This window comes from Anguilla rostrata, chromosome 5, assembly GCF_018555375.3.
Source record: "Anguilla rostrata isolate EN2019 chromosome 5, ASM1855537v3, whole genome shotgun sequence".
Taxonomy (NCBI): Eukaryota; Metazoa; Chordata; class Actinopteri; order Anguilliformes; family Anguillidae; genus Anguilla; species Anguilla rostrata.
Window position 1 is genome coordinate 50849742 of NC_057937.1, and position 18353 is coordinate 50868094.

At 45.1% G+C, this 18353-nt stretch overlaps 1 long non-coding RNA gene across 4 annotated transcripts in view; it reads left to right on the plus strand.

Moving 5' to 3' along the window:
• The window catches only part of LOC135255588 (uncharacterized), a 63968-nt gene extending 48516 nt beyond the window's left edge, over window positions 1-15452 (plus strand). For 2 of the 4 annotated variants that reach the window (XR_010330202.1, XR_010330201.1), the window contains one exon: window positions 1622-4203. This is a non-coding gene — a long non-coding RNA (uncharacterized LOC135255588). Of the gene's footprint in view, window positions 1-1621; window positions 4204-8998; window positions 9806-14670 lie in introns of those variants that run through there. The other 2 variants (XR_010330199.1, XR_010330200.1) reach the window with 2 other exon arrangements.
• Window positions 15453-18353: the final 2901 nt, after the last annotated feature.

The following is an 18353-nucleotide window of genomic DNA, read 5'->3' on the forward strand; positions in this document are numbered from 1 at the left end:
CTTCAGCTCCCACAGCGACTGAGAGATTCGTCATGAAAGCAGCCCCCAAGCTCCCCACACTGATGGAAGGGGAGAACTCTCCCTGGATCTAAAATAAACCTTTGCGTCTCTTCCAGCCATCCCGTCTCAGCTGACAGATTTTCTCTTCTTCATTTTCCAAATCGAAGGGAAAATTTCTCTGTGCCACAGGCTGCTATTATGAAAATGCCTTTCAACAACACGAAACCACTAATAAGAAAACATGGGTGTAATGAGAACCAACCACACGCGCACGCAGGCTTTCTCAGCCCAGCATTTGAAATGATATCCTAGAGCTTAGAGGAGTGATGGGGAGTGGAGAGTTGGCTGGGGCGGCGTGTCCAGTCATCACTTCACCTGTACCAATGCTTGGATTTTGCTCAGAATGCTTGGAGGTACTTGATTTTATGTTGGCTTATGTGTTGGCTTGAACAAAAGTCATTTTCCCATAGCTATACATAACCCATACAGTCCAAACTATTGTGACTTTGTTCCAGTGTGCAGTTGCATTCATGAATTGGTTACTCTGTGGGTGAGAAATTCATTGAAAAAATCAAACCTTTTTTCTTTTTTGCTAAATTCAGTTGTAATGATTTTAATTTATAATGAAAACTTACAACCTTTGAAAAATTGTTACTGAAGTACTATTGTACATTTTATCTTCCCATTGGGACAACTGTAATATATAAAATGCCACCTCAACTGATTTTATCTCATTTTGCCAGTTCTTATTGGACCTTGCTGCAAATCAACTTCAAACGGTATGTGTAAAAAGCAATTATGGACAACAGGGCTGTCTAAATAAGTTTTCTTTTTATCCCGAAAATAACATCCAAACAATTTCCACATCCAGATCAAGTGGATTGTTCTTGACTCCCTAATGCCTCTGTAAGCTTTCAGGTCAGTGTTCTGAAACCAGAATGTCCTGTGATCTCCTTATGGGACAGGGGCCAAAGCAATCAGAGAGGATTGAGAAATGGCAGTGATTGCGATTGCCGTGTACAGCGCGGGCAGGCCCCGTTGATCTCAGCTGAAAAGCTGCCATTCTCAGCCTGCGTGATTTGGCAGTGTCACGGCCCATGTCTGTCTAGTCTCAGCACTGGGAGTCTGTGTCACCAGAGACTTTAGTCTGAGCAGAGGAGGACATTGAGGGGACATCTTTGATGACTGAGGTCATGTTCTGTTCAAGCACAGGAGGACGTTATTGGGACATTTCTGATGACTGAGGCCATGGTCTGTTTGAGCACAGGAGGAAGTTAAGGGGACATTTCTGATGATTGAGGCCATGGTCTGTTTGAGCAAAGGAGGACGTTAAGGGGATATCTGTCATGACTGAGGTCATGCTCTCCCTCCAGAGTTCTCTGAGTCTAGCTGGCACACTGTTACATGCCACTTGGCTTGTAGAAATGCGAAGGCATTCTGTCTAAATGGTTCCCTTATGGACTGAGCTGTTTAACGTTTGCTCTCTGGGGTCTTTGTGTAAAGTTCACTTATAGATTTGGCTCTCCATTACACCCTGTGTGTGTTGCTGTCATTCTGTTCTCCTTCCAAAGGCTGTTAAAAATAAGGCATATTAAAGTCACTTATCTTTCATATTTTCCAGTGAAAGCCTTCACCCCAGACTATGCTGCAGCCTTGAGCGCCTCTTTGAATTTTGAGACGACTCGCAGCTACAGGACAACTGCTGGAATGGGAGCAACCGTTTCATATTTTCTGGAACATTGGCACTGGAGCCTCTCAAGGAACGATTCGGTGAGAATGGAACATGATTGGCAAAACCCTGAAGCCAAAAAACCAGGGAGCCAATCTGTTTTGTTGCTTTCACACCTGTTTGTGTTGTAACAGGAGCCATGTATGTGTTTAGGGTGTGGAGTAACAAGGCTGACATGTATCAGAAAGGCATGAGAAGGGTTGTGGGGGTGGGGGGTAGGAAAACAAGTGTGGACAGTGGAACATGCAACTGAAACGGGAGTTTGGCGGTTTGGCATAGGCAAACAGACACGGGTCTTGCTGACAGGAGGAAGCCACATTCCCTGTAAATAAGCTTTTGATGGGATGAAAGAGCCATGTGATCTCATGAGGATGACCCGTGATCCCACCGCTGTTTTTCCAGAGGGGTCTGATCCTCAGCTTTTTATCTGCATGGGTTCTGGCGAGGGGGTGGGGGGCAGGGGTGGCCAGATGAGCTTGCCACCCCCCCCGCTCCTGCCCCCCCTCTCCTCCAATGTTTTGGTTGCGAGGAAAGCCAGGACTCTCGCAGCGAGGCGCGACCTGTCATCACAATGACCTTTGACCCCCCCACCCACCAGTCGCCTGAGCCAAGGGCTCCTGTGGAGAGGGCCGCTGGAGTCCAGTCCTCCCCCAGACAGAAAGGTGGGGGCTCAGAGGCACACCGGAGGTCAAAGGGCAGGGAGTGGCAACGTGTGCACATTTTCAGAAAGTCAACCCTTTTCTTTCCTCCACATCACTTGTTTTACCAAACAGTCCTCTTTTTGGGTTTTCCATTTCAAAACCGCACAAGGCTTGTCCTCTGGAATTGAGTCATTGTAGTCTACTATGATTTCCCACAAAAAAAGGTCTGTCTGAGATTCAGTATAAACACACACTGTGTGTCCAGGCAATGCAGTATTAGCCTGTGCTGAAGGGCAGGGCGAAGGCTTAATGACTGCGCACCACTCGCCAGCTTCAGAAAGGTCAGACGCCTCCCTTCGTCTGCTGCCTGTGCCATGCTGCTCCCTTAATCCTGTTGTCTATCTTAACTCTGTTTCTCCATGTGTTTAGGTGTCTTCCTTATTTCCTATTTATTTCCTACTTTCCTACTTATTTCCTTGGTGTCTGTCAGTGGATTCACTCTATTTCGGTATTGTTTGCTGCTGACAGGCAAGTACTTTCTTTCCTAAGAATAAATACAATTAAAAAGGAGCTTGGACAAAATCTAACTTTGTGCCGAGGAATGGCATCATAGGATGTAGTGCACTTGAAATATCTTCAGTGTCCTGACGTCAGTATGAGAAAAGCTGCCACAGGTGGCACACTGTGATGACCATAAGGCATAATCATTCTGTTCTTCTGTGTACACACTGTCAGCTATAGGTCACTCTGTGATAATATTCATACTCACACAAGCCCTCGCACTCACTAACACATATACGCACACAATCACTTACAGTAATCTTTTCCTACTACCAACTAAGCTGGAATTAGAATAACTGTCATTCTACTTTGTATGAAACACTTCATTTCCCAAAGTATGTGTATGCCTGAATCTCACACCCATGTGTATTTGTTGAACATCTCATTCCAAAACCATGGGCATTAATATGGAGTTGGACCCCCCTTTGCTGCTGTAACAGCCTCCACTCTTCTGGGAAGGCTTTATACTAGATGTTGGAGCATTGCTGCAGGGATTTGTTTCCATTCAGCCCGAAGAGCATTAGTGAGGTCGGGCACTGATTGGGCGATTAGGCCTGGCTTGCAGTTGGAATTTCAATTCGTCCCAAAGGTGTTTGATGGGTATAGGTTAGGGCTATGTGCAGGCCAGTCAAATTCTTCTCCACCAAATCAAAATTTGTCCATCAGACTGCCAGACAGTGATTCATCACTCCAGAGAATGTTGTTTCCACTGCTCCAGAGTCCAGTGGTGGTGTGCTTTACACCACTCTAGTTGACACTTGGCATTCCACATGGTGATCTTAGGCTTGTGTGTGGCTGCTCAGCCATGGAAACCTGTTTCATAAAGCTCTTGACAACCAGTTCCTGTGCTGATGGTGTTTCCAGACCTAGTTTGGAATTCTGTAGTGAGTGTTGCAACCGAGGACAGATGATTTTTACGTGCTACACGATTCAGCACTTGGCGGTCCTGTTCTGTGAGCTTATGTGGCCTACCGCTTTTCCGCAGAGCTGTCGTTGCTTCTACACGTTTCCACTTCGCAGTAACAGTCCTTACAGTTGACCGGGGCAGCTCTAGCAGGGCAGAAATTTGCCATGTTGAAAGTCATTGACCTCCAGTACAACCCATTCTAATGTTTGTCAATGGAGACTGCATGGCTGTATGCTTGATTTTATGCACCTGTTAGCAATGTGGCTGAAATAGCCAAAACAGCTTATTGGAAGGGGTATCCACATACATTTGGAAATGTAGCATATCTGTATCATCTGACACTTACCTTTTCCATGTGTGGTGGCTGCTGGGCTGTACCTTTGCCTATAAAGGAATAAATGCTTTGTTGTGTTTTTTTATTTTTTATATCATGAGTTTTAGTTTCAGCTTCACACACAAATATATATTTGTGAAACCCCCCAAACGAATGGAAGAAGTCAGCGGAATGATTACAATTTTACCTGGCTTTATATTTTCATGACAAAAAAGGACATATTTTCACCAGACAAGGTTTTGAAGTTGTCTGATCCTGCTGTGCTCGGCCACCCCGGAGCTACAGGTCACCCTCCGCCCCTCCCCCAGGCTGGCCGGCAAATCGGGTTTCACTTTCTCTTCCGCCGGCCTTGCTTTGCCCTCGGACCCACCAGAGAAACTAAATCCAACCCTGTCCTCCTCCTTCCTCCCCCACCGCCCCCATGATAACATCCCGCTCCTCTCTCCCTTTCATGATAGGGTAAGCCCCTCTCCCAATCCATGCCGTCAACCCCCAGGCACACAACAGTAATTTAATTAAATATTTTCTTAAAGGAGAGGACGGGTTTGACCTGGTCAGGAAAGGCTGTGTTCAGACATCCCAGTCGCCATCCGTTTGGAGCAGAAATTCCACAGTTGCATCGGGCGCAGGGGGTTTTTGCCTGGGGAATGAACCTTTAAGCACTCTTTCCATGATGACATCTCTGTCAAAATGCATCACAAGCTATTTATAGGTCAGCGCAGTAGCTATTAATGATCAGTGAAGTACAGTGCTGCAGCTGTCAGTTATCTGAACTGCTGGTGGGGACGAAGAAGATGGGCTTTGATATTCTAAACTGGCCTTATTTTTGCTCTTTGGTTATGGGAAAGCGTTTTGGATGCACAGGAGATTCTGTTGTCAAAAGCTCCGAAAAATGTATTCGTTTATTTTTTCCTTTTTTCAAATTTTTGTCTCTCAAGTCAATAGTACGTTTTCCCTGTAACTCTTTGGAGGGTTGGGAAATGAGATATCATGTGGAGAGAAAATGTTTTGTTTGAGCAGGAAGCAGGGCCAGCAGTTTCTCTTGCAGGGATTACGTGGATCCTCAGACTGTTTGAATTTATTCCTTTTTTTATTTCCATCAATGAAAGTTTAAATGGCCCCTTTCAAGCCATGATATTCAGTTGCCCTTTGTGTAACGTGGCTGCCTTCCCTGTTAATGGCAACACAGAAAGCAATTAGATGTTATTCAATATGCTTGTGTTCTCGGCTTGAAAAGGGCATCAGAAATTAAGAGGTCTGTTTTTAATTTAAATCGGAACTGAGGGGAAAAGAAGCAATCTTTCTTGTATGGGAGCCAAAATCGCAACTTTTGATCTGGCTTGGAGTCCAGTGTACTCTCATACAGATTTTCTCCCTGTGAATTGCATGGAAGAAAGAAAGAAGGATTCTCCGCTCTATGTTTTGATTCCTTTGTGCCACAGGAATGTTTACTCCTGTTAGGATCCTGTCTTTCAACTCATACAGTAATTGTGCTTTAAAAGCGTTTCTGTATCCTGTAATGGGGAGGGCTCATCCGATGATGGGCCTCGCTAATGCCTTTTCCACTGAACAGTATAACACACATAGATGCTATATTCCGGTATCTTTTTTCAAAGATGGAGAGCTTCAGACAAATCACTTAGCTGATTTTCTAAATTACCTGCCAGCTCTCATTCCAGTTTAGTAGACAATGTTTCATTCTCATCTGACCTGGTCCTCGATAACGTCTCATTTTGAGTTGTCCTCCAAACTAAATGAGAAGTCCCAAGATTCACCAGTGCATTCTGGAGATTGTTGACAGGGTCTGTCAGACGCCGGTGTGACACCCTTGGGAGAGAGATTCAGCAGTTCCGGGGGTGGACCATCGGTTGTCGCATGGAGAGAGAGAGAGAGAGCGTACCCACACCAACACAACATCAAATAAACAAACATCTTTACTCTTCCCCCTCATGGGTTCCAGGCAAAAACAATAAACTATAATGACAAATTAAAATAATAAAGACAAAAGAAAGTAAAATGGAGCGACAACTTTTCAGCTTGTACTTCCGACTTGGTCAGACGTTCCTACAAACACAATTGGCAGTGTTCACGGGTGGGAAGCCGGTGAGGGTATGAGTCCTGATCGTTGCATTAGCGACTCCTGCTGGTTGGTCGGGGCGCCTGTTCAGCAGGGAGGGGATCTGGGGGAGATAGTGCGAACCTCTGCACACGTTACGGTCTCCCAGTGAAACTCCTCGCTGTGAGGTGAAAAGAAGCGGCTGGCGACTCCACGTGTCAGAGGATGCATGTGGTAGTCTGCACCCTCCCCTGACCGACAGAGGATAGCGCATCGACCAGGACCGTGATACACACGAGGAATTGGTATAACGACTAATTTGGGGAGCAAATGGGAGAAGGTAGCAAAAAAAAAAAAAAAAACTTTTCAGCCTGCCGCTGCTAGATGGCCAGCTTCCTAGCTGACCAGTTCCTCCAGCTTTTCAGCGGTGGTTTACTCTCTCTGTCTTGTATTGCTCTGACAAACTAAACAAAATTAAGTGAAACTTAAAAGCCTCCTCTCTCAGTGTGTGCTCCCGATTTCAGCCCCAAACTGCAGACCGAATGTCACAGGGTTCTGAGTCTGTGTAAGCTTGTTGGGCTTGGTCACCATCCTGCCTGCGTGTTGTTATCGGAAAATAGCAGTGAGCAGCAGAAGAGCTGAGCATGGTTTATTTGGGAAGAAGAGGAAGAGTCGAGGCATTCGTTGGCATTCTCGCCCTGATGATATTTGCCAGGTAAGATGCATTGTGCTTTCAGAACTTTCTGGCATCAAACAATGCAAGTGATCCTCTCTGGGTAACCGCTGCAACCAAACCCCGACATCACTGCTTATATCTAAAGCTCATCCAATAAAACATAAGTTCTCCCGCCCATAGGAGCAGTTGGTAAAGGTGTCCCCACACGCTGCCCCCCCGCACCCCGGTTGGGATGGGAAGGTCACACAGCGATCAGCTCTGTCTCTTGCAGTCCAATAAATGTGCTGGGGAGCCTGTAATTACCCCCTTAAGTGTGGGGTGAAAAGCTGCCACTGAGTGTGCATGGGCCCAGGCAGAGTGTGGAGGACTTATTCTACACTGAGCGCTTTCAAGCTTTAAAGGATTTGCAGCCCAAACTGAAGTATCTGGATTTGAGGGTTTTGGCTTGCCTTGTAAAAACATCTGAATTAGTTGTATTTTATGGCATGGCACTGTGGACTCTGGGATTAAACCCTGATTAAAATCCCCGTCTTCCCAGAAAGCTATGCTCATGACTTCACTCAAAAAGGGAATCTTGTCATTTGTTGTGATGATGTCAGGAATCACAGAAACCAACAAAGCCTCTGGGTGCTTTTTAGATACATCAGCGCAGCATCCATGAAACCATGACATTACTGCATGAAAGCATCATTTGAGCTGTGATGTTTTGGCCGGTGACACCAGGGCTGTCAGCAACCCATCCATTTTTCTCCTGGTGGTGCAGAAGTTCCCCTCATCCGAATACCCAGCTCTGTGGGAGAGTCTAGGTCTGAGTGGGAAACAATCCTGGCACTAGAGAAGCTGGATTCAGGCCCTGGTATTTCGCCTAACCAGCATGCTGACGAATAGCAGCCACGGCTCTGGAGGGGTGGAAGGTGGGGGAGGTCAGAGGGGGAGTCAGGAGCCAGCGCTACCTCACATTTTGAGTGGGGTCTGTCCTCAGTGTAGTCAGTGGCAGCCAGGGTGTGGCAGCCACTGCACCCTGCAGCCTGCTCTGTGTCCCCCCTTACAGTCCCAATAGAGCAATAGAGTGGCCCCGCTCACCCCCAAATACACATCAGCACCACTAACAAGCCCAACCAATGGCAGCAGAGCTGACCAGCCTGTCTTGTTTTCTCCCAATGGATTAACTGCACAGATCAGCTGGTGGGCCGCAGGGTGCAAAGAAAGACATGCATGCTACTTCTAGGGAATTAAAAAAATTTCTTTATAAAATCTCATAAATGGTGAAGACACTGCAACTGCCCTGAAGCAGTGTTAAAATATGTGTATGAAAGTAGGTGCTGCTTAACACATTCTAGTGAATCTGAAAACACTCTGGGAGAAATTTCACCCCAGAGAGAAATCTCGGTGCATTACCTCCAAATGCATTTTAACCTGACCACCCATTAAAAATATAAAATAGGTGCAGTGGTGATAGTTTGATGTTGCTGGGAAGGAATCAGGCTTTTATTTAGAAAGGTTAAGGGTTCAAGTCCCAGAAGAGGCATTGCCTTTGTACTTTTGAGGAGGGCACTTAACCCCATTTGCTTTGGTGAAGTATCCACCTGCATAAATTGATATCACCTGAAGTGAAACACACACACACACACATATGCACACATTCACACACACAGCTCTCAGATCTCCAGTCCTGTTTCGACAGCCTTGTGTTGTCAACTGTTTTTCTGTATAGAGAGGTTGTTGTGCAAGTCCCAGACTCTCTCAACAGCAGCGTCAGGTATTGGAGCAGCTCTGACTTCGGAACCCGAGGTCACCATTGGGCAAAAACAGAAAGGGGCAGTCATCGCGCTGTAATGGCTCGGAATGTCCTAGGAAGGACTAGAAAGGAGCCCTTTCAAAATGCCTCCTTAATCAGAGTCATGTTTCTTATTTAATTTGGGAGGAGCATAGAAGGAAATGCAGCTTCTTCATAGCTCATTCATTCCACTGCAATGTGAAGGAGGGGAGCACAGGACATGAATAACACGCTCAGTAGACTGTACCCCCCCCCCCCCAACTCCCCTTCGTTTGTGCGTCCATGTCTCATCCCCGTGGTAACTTTCTTCCTGGCAGTTTCGGCTAACTGCAGCGCCAAGACGTTAACCACAGCTTGAACTGATAACGATTGCTGTGGACATCGCTGAAACCTCCACAGGAACAACACGAGCCAATGAATCAGATTAGCATGGGGGGGCCTTGCAGAGGAGAGGCGGGGAGAATGGATTAGACGCACCATGTCTTTGCTTCCGCTGGTGGACGGTGAGTGGTGGGCCGTGTGGATCCAGGTCAGAGGAAGAGGAAGGCCCCCAGGGTTTGGGCCTGATGATTAACAATGAAGCTCAACATGGCTGTGTCATCGATACCCTGACAGCACTTAGGCATGGCAGCGCATTAATGTTTCAATGGCTTGGGGGCCTATGGCAGATTCTTTAGAGCACTTTGAATTGCTCAAGTTGTGTAATTTAAACTTCAATGTACACCAGGAAAGCGTTTTTTTCCCCCCCTCAGCAATACGTATTGACCTGTGTGACTGTATGTTTGTTTTTAGTGATGGGAGAGTGAAGTTTCAAGAATTGCGTAATTTATGTTGCTACAGTGTCAATCAGCTGTCAATCATAAACTGGCTTGAGCCAAACAACAAACCAAAAAAATGTGCTTATCAAGTTCCACAACAATGCACAATGATTGGTTCATATCAGTGAGCTCATGATAGCGCCTCGCATTATAGGTTTTTATGAAGCCTCACTCATCTATCACTGCACACCTCATAGTGTATGCCTTGCCTTTACTCAATGAGTCACTCTTCCTATTTTGTGTGCGTGCTTCCTTATGCGTCACTCGTCTTATGATATGAACTTGTGTCATGCCCCCCCCCCCCCCGCCTCCAAAATAAATAAAAAATTAGAAACCCCCTTACATGGCAAATCATTTTAATTATTTAAATATCAGTGTAATGTGCTATCCATGCCAACACAACAATTTATTGTGTCTTTTATGATATTATAACAATAACTTTTGGATTCTCTTTCCCATCTCTAAACCCACATACCAAGATTTATCTGTTTTTTTATTTTCATCAGACAGCTTTGTCTATGAAGACTTATTAATGTATAATGATTAATGTATAAAAGTATATTTCCTACACATACAGCTGTACTGACCCAATTAAGGTCAAATGCCTTTATGGATGCAGAAATGTCTCACCCCTGATTTGAACCTTTTCACTTTTCAGACCACAAGTTTAGGACTCTGATCGGTGCTGAAGACTGGTCTTCCGGAACGTTGTTTTATGAGTTTATTTTCTCTGGTCTCACACACTGTCAGAATTACGTTATAATACAGCTTGTGGATCTTTCTCAGTTTGATTTGCTAAACTGTAGTAACTCAGTATGACAATATAGAATCGGTAGTTTCATACTGAATTTCAAGTAAATTAAATGACTGAAACTGCACTAAAACAAATCCTCGATTGAAAAGTTGCCCTCTTCTGTGTTCTTGAGGACATGTAATGGAAAGGCAGTCTGAGTAGGCCTCACCAGCTGTGTTTTGGTTCAGTGTGTTTGTTTTAGTTGTGGTGCGTTCGTGTTTGGGGCACTCATAGAGTTCACGGCGTTTCTTTTATATGGCACGGCGATGGTTTTTATGTGCTTTGACGTGGCATGCTGTCAGGGAAGTGAATGAAAACTGCGGGCGGTGTCCAGGCGAAGCCGCGCCGTTCGGTTCCAGCTCTTGCCTGCTGCACCGGTAAGCCCCGTTTCCTGCTCGGGAGCCGGTAACTGTGATTGGAAATAAAACTTTAAAACTGGCTAGGAGAATGAAACTCCGGTCTGCTGCCATTCCGAGCTCACCCGGGCCAAACACGCCATTCTCCAAGCACCGCTCCACTCACCCTCCTCCATATACATACTATAATACTCTAATGAGGGTGGCTAACAAAAATAACATGTGATTTCCCCTAGTAAAACCCGACTTGGCCATTTCCCAGTTCAGTAACTTACAATACGGTGCAATAATGATATTGCTGTAATGAGGATCATTATCGAGAAATGTGAGTTTTTGTGTGTGATCGTTAATACCAATAACCCTTACTGAGGTTTCAAAGCTTTAGCGCAGCTGTGCTGGCCACAGGGATATCTGGCCAGTCCTTTTGGTTTTTTCTGTGTAATTACCTCTTTTTGTTGAAAAATGGGAAATGTCACGACCACAGACTGCTTCCTAATATTTTAAAGATTGTCTGCATTGCATAACCGTTCAATCTGCAATATACTGCAAGAGAACGGATTGCGAATTGGAGGAACTGATGTGTTTGTTAACCCAAGGAGCCCTGACTGAGATATGCCCACCCTACCCCTGATTGGTTAAAATCTATTGTGTCCCTCCATCTTACATTCACAGTTGGTCGCTGCCATTGCAGCCAAGACTGAGGTTTGAGCCTGGAACGGTCGAATGTAGCTTACACTTCTAGTGATGGTCATTTTGATGAGATCACATTTCTTGAGCCTTGAGATTACATGAACATACAAGGGACTCAGAAAAGTCAAGGAAGTCTTCTTCTCTTCATGAAGTTATTGTACAGGAATTCCATGTCTGCTTGTACAGTATATTACACCCATCACAGAACCATTCCAGAAAATTCCGACATCCGTGTGAGAGATTTATTAAAACCTCTTTAATGGACTCCAAGTCTCTGGATCAAGTTTTATTCATCTTGAGTGAAATCATGTAGGTGGCCAGCATCATTGATAAATATTAGCCAGGGGCAGTTCTGCCAGCCTCACCCTGTGTGCCACTTTGACTTATAGGGGAGGAGGAGAATTAGTAGACTTTAAAGTCACGTATGGAACCGTTTGACATGTAACTGCGAAAATATGTCATGTGCCGTGTCCCGCTATTACAGTAGTGCCAGAGTGTGCCTTTAAAACTGAATTTTGGGAAAATGAGAATTGACTGTAGGAGACTGACATCACTAAATTGCAGTGTGGGTGTAAGGAGGACGTACTGAGAATGATCCAACTGCCTGTGCCCCCAGTGTGCTGAACCTGGGTGTGTGCTCTGTGTGAGGTTCACAAGTTACTTACACGGAATCCTAATTTGGGGGAAGATTTTGCTCTGCAGTAGACACAATGGTCACTACACAGATTTTCCTAGTCACCTGACCCACCTCATACAAGCTTGATACAAAGTCTTGGCATGGCCGGCCTCTATAAGGCCAGATCAGGTCTTAAAAACTAACTCAAATAATGTAAGATGAAGAATATAACTTCAAATTACTAGGGCAAGAATTGTTGTTTTTTAAAAAAAATAAATGCTCATCTAAATACTGCTCAGAATGGGCCCTCTGGGCCTGTAGGTTGGAAACTTGGGCCATTGTGTGGGTGTGAAATGCTTGATATGCAAGCAGAGGATAGCAGAAAGTGTTCGATGCGGCGTGGACAGACTGAGCACGCTGAATGGAAGTGGACAGGCTTCGCTGAGCACGGCCAGGTGGGGGTAATGGGCGTTGGCCACTCGCCGGTCAGGCCTTGTGACTCGCACTTAAAGGTATCAGCTGTGACTGGGGTCACGGACAAAGACCCCTCACAACAGCGCTCTTTTGCTTTACGCCTCCGATCCACGCACCCCTGTCCCTCTGTCTCTTATTGAATTACAGCTAATCTCTCGATTAAAATCACATGCGGGGTCAGCATGTGACCTTTTCCAAAGCACCAGCCCCGAATAAGGAAAGTAGTGTTATTTTCCTGAAAAGTCTTGTGTATCGAATTCCACAGGGACAACGCACAGAGACCCTGTCCCATATATAGCATCTGTACCCGATGTGCCAACTGGTCACCTTTAAGCAAAGGGCCTGTATTTCTGAGCAGAAGATTAACGCAGCATTTTGCTACTGAACACTTTGAATGAACATTAGAAATATTTGAACATTTCCAGAGTAAAGCAAGACATTCAGCATTTCTTGGCTTGTTTTCTGCCTGTATTTAAACAGTAAAACAAGTTTATTAAGAACACATAAAAAAAGAAAAAGCAAATCAACAGAACAATGGTGAATTTAGCTTTGTGTAAAGCATAACATTTCTATGGATGTGTTAAAATCTACAGCTGGACCTGTGATGTATTTGCAGGAATTCAGCTTTGTTCAGCCTGTAAAAGGGTCTGCCTGCTTCTACTTACAACCACTGGCAACTGAGCGAACCCCATATCACCACCAGCTCCTGCTCCAGCCAATCAGAACACACTTATCATCCTTGGGAACCCAGTCCTGTCCAATGCCAGCTTTCGGTTTTGTTTATTTATGTTGTTATTACTAGTTGTTGTATGTACTGCTGCTACTCCTCCTGGGGTCCTCAGCAGTTATGTATTTATGCTTTTTGACATTAAGCCTGCTTCAGATTGTTTGGTACAACTACAGAATAGAACATAAAGAACATATGTTCTATATTAGTGTATGTATAAAATGTAGGGTATTCAATTTTGCAATATAGTTCATACATGCATATATTGTGAGTGTAGATTAATAATACTGGCCAAGCAAGTGACCAACAAATGAGGCAGACATCAGATGATGTTGAGCCATCTGTGCACATTTGCTGATGCTAGCGTTTCTACACTGAAGGCTGGTTTATAGTCCATCGCAGGACTATAAATCGGGTTTAATACAGATCCTGAATGTTTTGGGTAAATGAGTTTCTGCCTGTCCTCCTAAGGGAATCAGGCCTAGTCTGTAAGTCTTTCACTGTGAAGTCTATATTTTAGAATTTTACAGTCCCTCTTGATCTGTTGAAGACAGAGGATTGGGGAAGATTTGTGGGTTGCCCCACCCCCCCACCCCCCCTCAGTCTTTCCTTTTCTATGCACACTAACCCTAACCATAACCCAACCGCCCCTCCCTTAGCACTCTCACAAAGAAGTTCAGATGAGCCCACCACCAGACCTGGAGGTAGAGTTCATCAGGGGAGAGAAGGGAAAGAGGAGGAAATGGGGTCTCACATGTTGGCTTAGTGAAAAAAAATAGAGAAAACCCTTGGGAGCCCTTCAAAGTGCAGTGATTAAACTTTGAACGGTCTGCCTACCTTTTACAACTGTCCTTTGGACTTCCCTGGGCTGAGAGAGAGCAGTGCTACCCGGAAAGGAAGGTAGCTGTGGAAGGTCCTGTTCAGGACCAGAGTGGCCTTAAAACTCACAGTTGATTTCCGCAGAAGTTCAGTGGATAATAACAACAGGTTATTGAACAGTTGTAGACAGTTGTGGAATTTCGAGGGGAAGTCTTACGACTTTGCCATAGCAAAGGAGGCTCTTAGATCATTAGAATGTCATTGCTGTGTGACCTCCCCACACAGGTTGTGCAAATGTGAACTGTTTTCCCTGATAGTGCCCAGAGCAGGAATTTAGTGCATTGTGTCATGTTTGGTGAAGGGGATCTTGGCCGATTATGAATCGCAGGGTGGTAAAGCAGGGCCACTCTTGTAATGTATGTCCTTTGTGTTTGAAGATGCAGTTGCAGCTGTTAAAGACTTTCTCCAGCAAGGCCCCAGCTCTCTTTTTCTGTTTTGTGTCTGAGCTTTGTTATTGGCCCATTTACATAATGCATTTTGATGGGTGGAAATTTTCCCTCCAATTCCTCTTTCTCTTGATTTTTTTTTTTTTCCAAGGCACAGTCTATTTACAGTGCGGAGTGGGCTACTGAGGGGAGGACTATCAAAGGGAAAGAGACAAGGCTTTCAAGTCAGAACACTTCGATTTTTCTCCAGATTGGTTCCAGGTGAGCCGGCTTTGGGAACCTCAGAGGGAGGAGGAAAATTGGCCTTCCTCGGTGCGTACCCGGCAAAGGGCGCTGAGACTTTACGGTCAGGACGGCACGCGGGGATGGAATTCCGAAACTGCGCACATACGTGGGGATTTCAACGGATGAAGCGCTGGGCCTCAACATATCTTGTTGTGGTTAATCGCAGTCACATTAAAAAGTTAGAGAGTAAATGGACAGGGGACAGGGTGTCCTGCTTTCATGGTAAATTGCTGGCGAGCACAGTGCTGACTTCAAACACCGGCCTTAATGGTCAGAATTATGCTGGGAGTAGCACTTCCTCATGAACCCCCTAAAAAGCTGTTTTTTACTTTAAAGAAAAAATTTCCACCCCTGTTCTTCGGTGCAAATATGGCTTCTTTCAAAGGATGCTGTGTCATCTCCTCTTCATCTTCCTCTGTTCTTTTTCTGAAGGGAACCTCATTTCGAAGGAACCTTCTACTTGCCAAGTCCAAATGCTGTGTTCCAGTGGGAAATACGCGCCATGCACTAAGCAGGCAGTTGCTTGATAGAATATTTTTCATTTCATGGGTTTTAGGTGAATATACAGGAATCAAACCTCTACCTCAGCCAACTGCATTGGCAGGAGCGCAACATAATGGTTTGGTAAATTGACTCATAACTCCCTAGTTATACATTCAGTTCTCAGGAGGGGCGCTGCAGTTGTACCCTTGAGGTAAAAATGGAAAACATTTAAATAAAAATTGAATAAACTCTAAAATTATTAAACATTGAAGGTACTTATCGTGCATTGCTTCAGTAAATATTCAGCTGTATGACCAGGTGGTATGTACAAACATAAGCTATGTAAGTCGCTCTGGATAAGAGAATCTGCAAAATGCCTGAATGTATCTGTGGTCCTGATGGTGCTGATCTACTGGTTATTGTGAACTGGATGGATGAAGATTTTTTTGAGGGGAGAAAGGGTGTCACACTTTCAATATCATGTTAAAGTTAATAAAACCATGGACAGATTATATCGTGAATTTCTGTTTCTAGGGATATGTGAATTTGGTTGAATTTGCAAAAACTTTAGAAACAGCACAAACTGTTTTTAAAAATTACACATAGTATGCGCAGTCACTGTCATAAATGTGCTCATTTCTGTGTTGATTTGTTTAAGCTCTCAGTGTCCTTACCTTTATTGTGATACTGTTTTGATCATATTCTCCAATAGACAGAACTCACTGTGATTGCCTTTTGACACTATAACATAATTCTGACATGAACTGAACAGTATACAATTCAGTTTTGATTGATTGATTGAATGATTCATTTGTTTATGTATTCAGTTGAATGAGTCTCTCATGTGTCCCACCTTTCCTGTACACCAGCCTTTGCCATCTTCTTTCAGTAGATTTGCATCCTCATTGCCAGTTCTTGGGGTCAAGTTCATCCTTTGAGTTGCACACACCATAAACCCAGTTGTTTGGGAAACGCTAAGCAGATCACAGGGAACTGTACATGTGTGCAGAGTGGGGACCGGGGACCTCACTGCGGCCTGGCCCTCTGTGTCAGGGTGATCGGAAGCAGGCTTTGTGCGGGAACGCCAATTAGGATGAAGCCCTTCTGAGCCCGGGCGCTCGCCCGCCAGACCTTGCCACTCTCCATCATTCACCTGCCCTCCCAAATTGCCACAGACATGCCAACATCTGAGAATGTTTTGTACTTTGGGGAGATGGTGGGCGAGAGAGAATTTCCCCCCCCCCCCTCCTCTTTAACCAGGCTTTCCTCTAACAACAGGCATTTTAAAGGAAAGCCAAAAAAAAGATGAAATAGAAAAAAGGAAAGAAAAAATATGACTTTTGTTTTGTTGTTGTTTTGTTGTGGTTTTTTCCTGAGGGCACTGACACAGGATTTTATGTAAAGAGCCCAAAGTGACAAACGTGGAAACAAAGCATTGTGAGCACAAACAGTTAGCTTGTCCTAAGTCACTTCAAGTCCTCTGTACTTTCTCTGCCTTCCTTTGAACATTCATATTCTAGCTAATGTTGCTTAAGGAGCAGAAGTCCAGAAAACAGACCCTTGCGTGTACTGTGCCTGCGGCTCGAACACAGAACACTTTAAGGACACGGAGGTTGTTCCAGGAACTATTTTCATTTTCAAACACCAATGGCCAGTGCTGCTCTGTGCCAGAGACGGTGAGTGGGTTATTGACGTGGGAAAGAAATGAAATCTAGTAATGCCTCACCGGTGTTCGACTGATCAAGTCTGCGCTGGAGGGGACTGTCGTTTCCACCTTTGCCGAGTCCCAAAATGAACGCAAACGAGCGAACGCGAGGGGACTCCAGCGGGATCTCAGCCACAAGCTAACAATCACCGCGCCCTCCGCCAAGACCAAACAAATCAAATAAGCTGTTATTCCAGGGCTGTTTGGACTGGGATTTGCAGAGGGATCGGCCCGGTAATGAAAAGAAAATAAGAGCTGACGTTCCCATGACAGATCGCGTAAACCGAAACGAGACTGGCCGCGCCCGCCCCGGCCTCGGAGTTGACACCTTGGCCCCACCCCCTCCCCCTCTCCCTCTCCCCCTCGCTGACTCGCCCCTGTCCGCTCAGCCCAATCCATGAACTCGTTTGCCCCAGGAAATGTACTTGATGTCCCCCCAAGTCATCATTGCTGGCCTTTGTTTTGTGGGGCCGAGGCAGCAGATAGAGGTACTACTGCGAGTGGATGGATAGAAATTGGTCAGAAAGAGGTCAGAATCCAGAATCCCCGGATGCATCCATGTTATTGTTAAATTTTTCACAATCAAACCATCTGTAAATTGCATACAGATTTACACAAATTACAGTGAATATCAGTTCATTTTTGTGGATAAACTAGCACCTCGGATGTTCATTAACTGTGCCACTGCAGTGCATCTATTTGTTCACCGTATGTCATAATCCCAAGGGTCCACTGCAGGGGTGTGGCTGTACAGGTGTTCTAAAATGATGTTCCATAAGAACAAGGATGTGTCCCATTGGTAGTCCCTCACTGAGCTTTTGGCCTTTTCAAATGGGAAGCGATCCTTGAACAGGAAGAGATCAACCCTGAGTAAACCGCACCTCTGTCTCCCTGCAACTGACCCAAGCTCGGAAGGTTTGGAATGGCGGTCCACCCTGGGGGGGGGGGGTCTGTCATGTATGCCAATGGAGAGCGCCCGAAATGAAGACTATAAAAGGGAGAGGACGTCCCCTGTTTATGCAGCTTACAGCCTCCCCCCCTCCATTTACAAGGGAAACAAAGACTTCAGGTGCATCAGTTGATTCCTGTGGGCACTGCATAGAGCAGGCCTTCACAGTTCTGCTGATTAGTTCTATATTTATACACGCCGGTTTGGTTTCTAGCAACTGTGGCAGCTCCTGCTGTGACCCTGTACTCTCCTGGTGACTTTATTTTGAAAGCAACCATACTTCCTTATAAGGCTGGTCATGTGACTATAACCATTTTTATATTTTTGAGTTTCATTTTTTAAATTTTTTATTCACTTTTCTGATTGCTTTTGCGATGAGGCAGTCACAGAACCAGCCTAACAACCGAACTTTTTTAGGTTTGAATTCCTTGATGGGGATGTGCTGCACTACCATTGATAAAGGTCATTGACTTGAAAGATGAGTAAATATTATCTATGTAATATGAGCTAT